The sequence below is a fragment of the Saccoglossus kowalevskii genome, chromosome 11, assembly GCF_978046115.1.
Source record: "Saccoglossus kowalevskii chromosome 11, keSacKowa6.1, whole genome shotgun sequence".
NCBI classification, from domain to species: domain Eukaryota; kingdom Metazoa; phylum Hemichordata; class Enteropneusta; family Harrimaniidae; genus Saccoglossus; species Saccoglossus kowalevskii.
Genome location: NC_140651.1, coordinates 18,628,434 through 18,640,224, shown reverse-complemented (window position 1 = coordinate 18,640,224; position 11,791 = coordinate 18,628,434).

Below are 11,791 nucleotides of genomic sequence, written 5' to 3'. Positions count from 1 at the left end.
TGGGAGTGAAAAGTCTTTTCACCAGTAAAACAATTTTAGAAAAGTGAAAACTAGAGTGACTTTGAAATAAAAGTTGATTTAAATATTAAATATCATGGAATCTGTATGGGATAATGAAGGGAAATTGAACGGGTATGAAAGGGCAGTAAATGTGGCCAGAATGCAAGGTCAGAATTCGGGGGTCAAAATACGTCACAATACATCCATCATAGCGGCTGTCAAGTGACAACTAAATATGTATGCGGTAAAATACCGGATTTGCAGTTTGCGTGAATGGCCGGGGGAAACAACTCATGCAAATTCTGTGCTTCAGTAACAGTATTTGCTATTTTTTGTGCAATGGAAAAATGCTGTAAAAGTAATGCTGCCAAAGGATATTTCGTTCTAGTAAACAAAACAACCTTGGGACGTTTATCTTGATAAATTGAGAAGACGAAAATCCCCTTGGGACAGTCCGTAGTTGTGAAACAATGGACATACTTCTCCAGGGTATCAAGGATATTTTTTGATTATTTGAAGAGGAAAACTACTGCTTTATGGAAGAGCAAAGTTCAATGGCATTGGCCACAGTAATTCTAAATCGATGTTGGTTTTCAGAGGTGTTACTTGGGTAGAAGTAATAGCATTACGATGTTTTCGAGTTTTTCGTTTTATGTCTTGTATCAATATACAATTGGTAGTAATGTATGGGGAGGTGAAATCACACCAAAATCATCAATTGAAGTTGTACATATAAATTATCTTCGTTTTTTTTCTTGGAGACATCCAAAAACATCACAACAATGGGCTTTTTAGGGTGAAATTGGACGTTACTTATTGAAGACTTTTATATGAAAACAAATGATAATATTTTAATCGTGTACAAATCTCGTCAAATCCATTATTAAAACAAGCTTTCCAAGAAAACAAAGCAATTAATAGTAAATGGTACACTAATATAGACTTCCTTTTGAATAACATCAACCAGTCTAACCTGGTCGAAACAATGAAATTTTAACAGCAAGGCAATTAAGACAAATTAAATAAACAAAATAATAAACATCATTTATATCAACTTAGAAAAGTGAATTACATAACGACAATCGATCAAAACAAAATGAAAACAAATAAATTAAGAACATACAGAGAATTAAAAAAGAATTTTGTTTTTGAAACTTACCTTGTTACCCTGCAAAATATTGAGATGCGCGAAAATTTTACTAAATTCCGCCTCAGTGACCATAACTTGAAAATTGAGACTGGTAAACACAAAGGAATACCCCTTGCTAATAGATTACGCAACCTCTGTGATCAGAATCAAGTAGAAGATAAAACAATTATCACCTATAACCCCGATAGAAATGTCTTATTTGAAATGGCAAAAACCAAAATCCAAAATTTTAAACATTTGTCACCAAAGACACAATTCATAGCATTGCTAAACAACAGTGGTCCAACACTCCCTGTAGCAAGGTACCTAAAGAAGTGTTTTGAAATAGGACAGCAACCCCAGTTACAATTTTCGTTCGCAGTTAAGTTTTGAATTTTGTTTTTCAATCGTTTTATAGTATAATAGCTTTGTCCTAATATTTTTTCTCTGTAATGTATTAGCTTATTTTTTATATTTTTTTTTAATTTTTTTTAATTTATTGATTTTCCTAAACCTTTTATTCTTTCTTAAACATGTGCAACCATTGCCAATCCCCCCGGGGAATGTGTAAGTGTTAATTATTATTATTTAATTAATGACCTCGTACATTAGTGATTGGCCTTGGCTACTAGGAAGAGTTTTTTTATAGAGGGGTGACTCGCTAGAAGTATTCGCCGTGACTCCGGACTTTTCATTTGGGTTTATACAACACTTACATTTTACTGTCAGGAAGGTTTAATGTCTTGTTTGTATTTGCACAATGTGAAAGAGGAGTTCATTGTCAAAATGTATACGGGTGCTTGTATGCGCGTTGAAACAAAATACAAAATTTGACTCATGTCACCAAACTGTGCAGCAAATCACAGATTTTCATTATTTATTGTTTACAGTTTTTCTAAATTTCAGTTTTTATTGTTCATAATTATTCACAGTAATAAAACAGTTTTCCGTTCTGAAACCATGTCCAGTTATTATAATTATGTACATGACAGCTTTTCCCACACAATAAAACAGGATTATATGTACGGATATGTATGTTTCATGGGTTAATAGGCCACTTCTTTGCTTCAATTCCAACTATATCTCTGGAAATATAATTTGCTGTTTATCATTCATATTTCGATATCTCACAATGTCTAGTAATTTTAACTAACTACTATTTCGTAAAATTTGCGTAGCCTTGATTCCACTCCTACATTGTCATTAACAGTGAAGGTTAATGCAGATATATTGTAAATTACACAGAGGTAACGCTACAATACATTTTCCTTTACATTGCCTTGTATTACATAACAGTCTTTGTGCTGAGGCAGTTATGGTTCACAACCATCACCAGTTCTCTTGTTAAGCTTATTTCTTCACAAACAATATTGACAGTTGCGTTGGTACTATTACAACAAAGAAATAAGTACACTCTGTCAGTGTCCTACCAAGGTGTCATCTGATGCCACACCAAGTGATACATCATACCATAGCAGAATGCCTGTATGTCTGTAACTGTTGATTTGTATTAAGCCGACACATCATCATCTGTCCTGCATGGCTGGTCATGTGAGGGTTTTGACGTCAGATGAGTGGACCTTGTTTCCGCTTAGTCAACCGTGGGTCCTACTCTGTCACTTTTTATTTTTTTTTTTCCCAGTGACCCTATTGCCTTGACCTTGGAGAGTTCATACCTGGATTAAGTTTTGAATTGGTTCCTCTCCTTCATCTGAATTTTACGCTGTCTTTGACTTTCCTCAAGCACACAAATATGATTTGACCATTGGTGTGATTACTCGTATATTTTTGGAATTTCTGTACCTGTTTTTTGTTAAAGAGCTGCAGTCGGGTCCCTTCATGTTGTAGTTGATATGAGACCCAAGGCGATGTACACAACATGTCTAAAATATATATATATATGTTTACATGAAATTTGAACATGCGTTGTGCACGTGTTATTCATATTATTTTATAATCTACCATAACCCTCCATACACTACAATATTTGCTCTATTAGAAGCGCATCTCCAATAGAAATGTATATATACCAAAAATTGCATGTTTTGTATTGATAATTTCAATATGACATATTTTGACCACAGACACATAATTGTGCTAAATTTTACCTTGTAACTAGCTATTTAAAAGTCCAAAGAAATAAACATGGGATACCCAGAATATAAATCTCAATTGCATTCATGTTTACTGATTTTCAATTCTGTTGTCTACCAGAGTGTCGGACATAATGCTATGAGTAAAATCACAAAGTTGTTGTTCCCTTAGAAACAAATTCTCATTTTTAGTCCCCGTTCGGACAAAGTCCGAAAACGAGGACTTATAATTCGGTCTGCGTCCGTGCATCCGTCCGGTGTCATATCTCAGAATCCCTTGGACCGATTCCGTTCATTCTTTGCATGTGCCTAGTACTTTATCTGGGACATATGCACATGCAGTGGTTTAGCGATTCGATTCAAAATGGCCGACTGGCAGCCATCTTGTTTTTTGAAAATGTTGTATTTTGGACATGCTTTGTCAGTTGTAATTCAAACTTGGTACATAGATTATACATGTTAGGTTACATGTCCAGTACAATTTATTTCGCAATTGGATCAAAGATAGATAGGCAGGCATCTTGTTTTTGTTTTTTTTATGCGGTATCTTGGAAGTGCTCTGTCAGTTTTCATTCAAATTTGGCACATACATGTACTTTATACATGTTAGGATGCATGTCCATAACAATTTGTTTCAAAATCTGGTCAAGGATGGCCGATTGACAGCAATCTGACTTTTTGGCCTTACTACTATATTTCCACAATTTATGTACCATTTTCATTCGTATTTGGCACATACATCATACATATCAGTGTGTTTCATAATCGAATCAAAGATGGCCAAATAACGGGTGTTTTTATTTTTGGCCATATTACTACTACACGGAACACATGTTTTGATGTAAATAAACAATCTGTTGTATACGCCACTTGTTTTTTGTAATTTGATTCAATATGACTGCCCAATGTCCAATTCTTGTGTAAAAGCACTAAATCATAATTTTTTACAAATCCATCTCCTATTAATGGTTTCAATCTACCGTAATCTCAATGACTTCATCAGCATCAAATTGATATGTCAGATCACAAAATTTGGGACGGGGACTGTGTCATTAACAATGACTTGTTACTTAGTAATTTATTTTGCTCAAATCTTTCATTCAACAAAATGTGAAGAATTGTTTTTGTTTTTAATTTTCTACATTTTATTTTGTCAAAGACAACTTGGATTTTTTTTCTTCTTCAAATGCAATTTTCGTGGCAAAACATTTTCTACATCTTTGTGGTTAACCATTATGGTCAGTTGCCAGCTCATGGAATTGTAAGTGTTTTAGTTTCTCCTTTGTAGTTCAAAAGTCGTGGGCGACAATAATAATGACCAGTGGGTACGGCTTCAAGTAATGGCTTTAAAGTTGACCTGGTTGACACGAGTGCCAATTCTACCATTCTCTCTGGCAGGAAATTTGAAATGGAAATAACAATACAATGTTTTAGATGGGGGTCAGTGAACATGTTATCTGTAAATTCACTAGTATAGGGGAAATCGTGGGAAAAATTACTTCTAAGTATAATTGACATTAATCTGTTTATCTCTATACCCCTCTGCAGCTATTAAGGGTAGTTGCCACCAAGGCACTTCAAGTTCAATATGGGTACCATGGCAACATGTATAGTATGTATAAAATACATTGTTTCTATAACAACCACCCCATGATATTGTGATGGTCAAGCTCTCTTAAACTATTCCAAAATGTCACATTTCTGCCATCACTGTGTTGAATACCGGTAATAATACAAACAGTTCAGTAAGATTGGTATTCATTCAAAACCCAAATAAAATCACTTTTACAGCTCACGTGCTTGTAATGTACACTTGAAATGGAGCAAATAGGGCAGTGATTTGTCCCTATGTCATTCAGGTCACATGATTAAGTGACATTGCTGAATTTACAAATCACGGCCAGCTTTTTGGCAACTTTTCTGAAATTCTTTGACATTTTTTCACAAACACAGCAATTGTTCAAAATAATCAATGTTGTCTTTTCATGCTGTGAATGAACAGATTTACATTTAATAAATACATGCGTTAATATAATATAACGGAAATGTTATATCGCTTAGGTCAATCCCCTCAGTCTTGACAATGACTAAATTAATTTCAGTTCATTGGATCTAGTATGTTACAGCCACCTTGGACTGTTCTTAAAACATTTCAACATTGAAGCAGGCTGTACCGTATTGTTTCCCCTTTCTTTTTAAACATAGGCCTCAGAAAACTCTTTTGTTTTTGTTTTCTAAAGTTTGTGTTTTAATTTAAAAGACGTGCCACTGATACACCACTATAGAGCTGAGTAACAATCAGGAAGCTAGAACTAGAAATTTTAAATTACCATGATAATTTTTGGATTAAGTAGGGTTTAGAGTTTACTATATTTTACTTTCAAATCATCAAGAATCAGTGAAAATTAATTGCAGCTAAAATAAAGTACTGTAAAATACTTTATTTTAGCTGGGAATAAATTTTGTTGTAAAGACATTTTTGGTGCTTTGTATGTTATTTATTTTTACTGATTTCTGACAAGTTGAATGTAAAATATAAGAAAAAAGATATAATTGCTGGATTTTATTTCCACTGAATCATTCCTTCAGCGAAAATAAAGTATTCTACAGTATTTTACAGTATGCAAGATCTCGCTGAAAACAGAAAATCACTCAATTGTCTTTCCTTTTTAAAGGTGTATAAGCATTCTGAATCCACTTCACAGTACGTGTGTGTGTTAGATATGGTTACTACTGTGTACAATGGAATGTTGAAGTAACTTGTGCATGGAATACAAATTTTAAAATAAGAATTTTAAAATTCAGTGAGTGTAGTACATTCAACAAAAAACTGATAGAAAATCAGATTGATTTGTAAGACTACATTCCAAACATATGAGACATTGGGCACAGTCAATATTTGTGGTGAGAATAAAACTCCCTTGGAGCGATCCAACTCAGGAGTACCATAGTTTCTGTTCATTGAGAAAATTTGACGGATAAATTCAGTGTTAAATCTGCATTTTAATCTGATAGTAATATGGCCAACTGGCAGCCATTAGTCAGGTGGACAAATCTATAAATTTGTATTTTGTTTAAAATCTAATACAAAATAATATTGTCAGTAACACTGACTCTGTACCGAGTGTACAATTCTTTTCTTTTTAGCTCCGCTGTCGACTTTGTCGAGCGGAGGTTATCATATGAGTGATTGTCCGTCGTCGTCGTCGTCCGTCGTCTGTGTCAATGTTTTACTTTTTCGACTTCTTCTTGAAAACTACAAGCCTGAATGCTTTGATACTTGGTGTATATGTACCTTGGGTAGACCTCTCTTAGGTTTGTTCATTTCATGTTGATATCTTCAATTCTCTAATTTTGGTGAATATTTTTGTCATTTTTGGTAAAAAGTGATATTTTCGACTTCTTGTTAAAAACCGCAAGTGCAATTGCTTTGATATTACATATATAGGTACTACATGTGGATCTCTCTCAGATTTGTTCATTTTGTAATGATATCTTTAATTCTCTAATTTTGGTGAATATTTTTATCATTTTTGGTAAAAAGTGATATTTTCGACTTCTTGTTAAAAACCGCAAGTCCAATTGCTTTGATACTACACATATAGGTACTATATAGGTACTATATGTGGACCTATCTCAGATTTGTTCATTTCGTGATGATATCTTCAATTCTCTAATTTTGGTGAATATTTTTGTAATTTTTGGTAAAAAGTGATATTTTCGATTTCTTGTTAAAAACCACAAGTCCGATTGCTTTGATATTACATATATAGGTACTACATGTGGACCTCTCTCAGATTTGTTCATTTTGTGATGATGTCTTCAATTCTCTAATTTTGGTGAATATTTTTGTAATTTTTGGTAAAAAGTGATATTTTCGACTTCTTGTTAAAAACCAATAATTCAATTGCTTTGATATTACATATTTAGATACTACATGTAGACCTTTCTCAGATTTGTTCATTTCGTGATGGTATCTTCGATTCTATAATTTTGGTGAATATTTTTGTCATTTTTGGTAAAAAGTGATATTTTCGACTTCTTGTAAAAAACCAATAGTCTGATTGCTTTGATATTACATATATAGGTACTACATGTGGACCTCTCTCAGATTTGTTCATTTTGTGATGGTATCTTCAATTCTCTAATTTTGGTGAATATTTTTGTAATTTTTGGTAAAAAGTGATATTTTTGACTTGTTAAAAACCAAAAGTTCAATTGCTTTGATATTACTATATAGATACTACATGTAGACCTTTCTTAGATTTGTTCATTTTGTGATGATATCTTAAATTCTCTAATTTTGGTGAATATTTTGGTCATTTTTGGTAGAAAGTGATATTTTCGACTTCTTGTTAAAAAGTCCGATTGCTTTGATACTATACATATTGTTCATTTTCTAATGATGTCTTCAGTTCTTTAATTGAAATGTGCATTGCTAACAGCGGAGCTATCTCAGCCGATAGGCTGCTTGTTTATAGTTCCACTGCAGATACGACTAAAATATTTCCATATTTACTCCAATAAAAATGCCTGTAAACAGTTACATACATTGTATACTGGATCATTAAAAATATGAATTATTTTAAACATATACATACATCTGTCATTTACGTTTGCAAATGTGCTTCTAATAGAGCAAATATGTTTTGTGCTTTGACAGATATTACTCCAATCTGTAGACTCTGTTATCCTCATAGCTAATTACTACTGGTAATGGTAACATGTAAATATATTAATCTGAAGGGCTTGTCACATGTGAAATATATTAACACTACTTTAATTCTAGTGTTTGTCTAATGTGTAATTGACATATGTTTAAGATAACACTGTTGACATCCATAAATACATGAGTAAATAAATAAGGTGTCCTTCAATATTGGAGTTAGTCAGTGTAGTGAACTTAAATCATCATAAATTAAATCCATGTGAACTTGTAAAATAACTATAGTACTCAGTTTGTGAACTCAGAAAGAACTCAGTTATATTGTTTAAAACATCAAAATAGTGAATTAATAAATGGTTTTACAGTAACTCTGACATGGCTGTACACAAGAAGTACATGCCACCGTGAAAAGATCACTTCAACAGAGATTTTGCCAGGCTTGCAACTTTGTGAAAGTTTGTCACTATTTTTAATTTATGCAGAAAATGGCACACCAAGCAAGTACATGAATAGGGAAAGAAAGAAAAGAAGTTCCTTTGATGGTCTCTTTCACACATACTTGATATAATTGTTTACAATGGGAAGATTCCTTTAGTGTCATTGACACTTTGTAAACGAACCATGACTTCAGTAAACTTTTTATCCAACAAAAACAAAAACAGAATCACATGCAGTCAATAACAACTTTTGAAATTTTTCCAAAAATGTTGTTTTTCCATCTAGATTATGTTAATAATAAAATAACATGTTTTTTTTGTCAGAATTTTAGAAACAATGAGGGAAAACTTCATTTTTCATGAAAAAATCAAATAAAAGTCTGAATTGAATGATAATTTTTAACTTTTAATAAAGTACCACGATTGAATCGATTCAGGAAAACAAATTATTCAAAAACATTTTGCTTTTTTTTTTCTTGGCCATTACAAGAAACTTTGTTGAAAGGTCTTATGACTCAAAATTCTTAAACAAACCATTTTTTATTATTAAAAAATAAGAAAAAAACAACAGGTTTGAAATCAGATTATTTGATTTTTGCAGCAGGCATCAGTGTGTGTTTTTCTAGCATAACGTGACTTCTTGTAGTAGTACAACAAATCCTCCATTGTTTGATCTTTTGAAGTGCTTAACAATCACGGTTTTAACCACATATTGTGAATTTCATTGTCAATTTCACCGACACCTCCCACCTCCCACACACACACTGTGTAGATTTCTGTATGCATTCCTCACCTCCATCTTTTTCCTTCTTCGCTCAATTGTATACAGCTTCACATGTATTTCAATTTTATAATTTTATCTTAATATAACTTATATTTGATTTTGAAAAAATGTTGATGTTTTATTGTCTGTTTCAACTGAGGTCATTTGCTCCAGCACTACCTTGGTGCAGCTAGAAAGTGAACTGTTGCTAGGTTACAGATTTAACTTGTAAACAATTATAAGGTGCTGGTTCTTTTATTAGAAGTTTCTATTAGCTGTAGTGAAAAGTCTTTCCGACGTCAAAACTTTCCTACAACATTGAATTCTGTGAAATGCATGTGTTCTTCAAGAAAATTTGTATTACGTAATAATACTGTAAAATACTTTTATTTTAGCTGGAACTAATTTTCGTTGAAAAGACTTTTTGAGTGTTTTCTATGGAATTTATTTTCACTGATTTTTGATGAGTTGAATGTACAATATAATCATCCTTTCAGAGAAAATAGTGAAAATAAATTCCAAGTGAAAATAAAGTGTTTTACAGTACACAAGAGATGAAAAAATTGTTGTTATTGATCTGAGGCTGGATGTATGACAGTGTTTTGTTGCTTTCTTCAAAACATGCATATCAGACTGAAGCACTACTTCAGCTACCTGTGTTCAAATACACTACTTACATGTGTGGATCTTGTACAAGGTTATACCAGAATGTGACCATGACTTAGGTTTTGGATTTCAACCCTGGTTAGTTTTGAATTGGGGATATTCCCGCCGTGCACCTGAGGGCATGTCTGAACACTGTGTAGCATAACCCATGCAGTGAGTTGATCATATCAACAACAACAACAACAGCATTCAGATTTTATTTGCATTTGTGTTTCAGTCTATCCTCTACTTCTGTGTATTGCTTATGTTTTTATGTTTTAAGGATGCTTGGTAACTACTGTGGAATACTTTATTTTCGCTGGAATTAATTTTCGCTGAAAAGGCTTTTTGGGCGTTTTGCTTGGAATTTATTTTCACTGATTTTTGATGAGTTTAATGTGGAATTTAGGAAAAAAAGTATATTCGCTCGATTTTATTTTCACGGAATCATCCCTTCAGCGAAAATAGCGAAAATAAATCTTAAGCCAAAATAAAGTATTCTACAGTATCTGATTTACATTTGATCTATTAGTAGCGCATGCTCATATGTAAATTACAAGTGTTGCTGTGGTCAAAATAAGTCATATTTTAAGAATTCTGTATTCAACATATGTAGTAATTGGTTTATATGCGCTTCTATTGAACTAAATATGGTAGTTGGTATTTTTCTTTTAGATTGTTCATATACTTCTTGTCAAATGCTACATAGCTGGTATGGTAATTTTCAACAATTTTATATTCCCGAATATATACCTGGATGGTTTGCTGTTGCTTGGCACTGGCACAGATATGCAAATAAGTAACTACTGTTAAAACATCAGTGGATTAATATATTTGAAAATGTCAATCAAACTTTGTGAGTGGTTAAACTCCTCAAGTAGAAATTGATCAATGGTAATGAAGTGAAATTGATTAGACTTCCTAGTCAGTGCAATTTAATGTATGTCAATGTTGTGACGGAAATTGTTCAAGTGAAGTGTTCTTGAGGATTTCAGCATGAGTAGTCTATGTAAACATACAGTGTTATGGTCACTGCTAAATTCATACATGTTGTTTTTAAAACAGTATAAAAACAATATTAAAAAAAAAAAAGTTTCTTTTAGTCAATCCAAACTGATCTTAAAATCCACAAGTTTCCAAACTTGTCTCCATTAATTGATCTACTCCCTTTTCAAGCAAAAATAATAATTTTTCTTTAACTTTCATTAAACTCTCCTTCTAGTTTTTTTTCCCCATTGCTGTTTAATTATCATAATTAGACAAAAGTGGTCCAACAGATGGAGTTTTTATAGTGGACATGTAAAATATGCAATTAGCTATTGTGTGTGCTCTACTGATTTTTTTTACCATAAATCGCTTCGAAAAAGCTATGTACCATTCAATGCTTAGTTTAACGATTTCATGTTTAGCTGAAGTGAGAATATACACTCCACTGAATTAGCTACCTCTTGGAGGATTAGCAAAGTTACAGATTAGCTTAATTAGCTAAAATAACATGCTAGCCATTTACCTCACTTTATACTAACGAGCCACACACATGTGAAAATGAATATAATCACTTACAAACTATTTAAAAAAACTAGAAAAACATATACAAACAATTTGGGATTATACTTCAGATGGATTAATACAACCAGGCTTCTATTATTGGGCAAACTGTTTATTTCTTTAGGATGTCATTATGACAGTTAGTATCCTCTATACACTTAGTGGTAGCACTTGTATAAACACGCTACAATCATGGCTTCCTAATGTTCAATGGAATGTACATATCTATAAGCCACCAAGTACTGATGGGTGGATAAACATAAACAATTAACTCCTCTAATAAACAAACACATTAACAATAACCGCCTTTTGCTAAATTGCCTTGTGTTGTGTCTTTGGCAAATCTTGAGGCAGTTTTGTTTTCTCTTTTTCTTTCCAGGTTTCTGTGTTAGTTATCTGGCCACATGGGGAGCTGTCAGTTCTCTGTTATCAACACCTTTGATAGAAAGTAGCATCAAATTCACATGTGTATTTATTATTTTTGTATATCGTAATAATAGTGTTGTACAG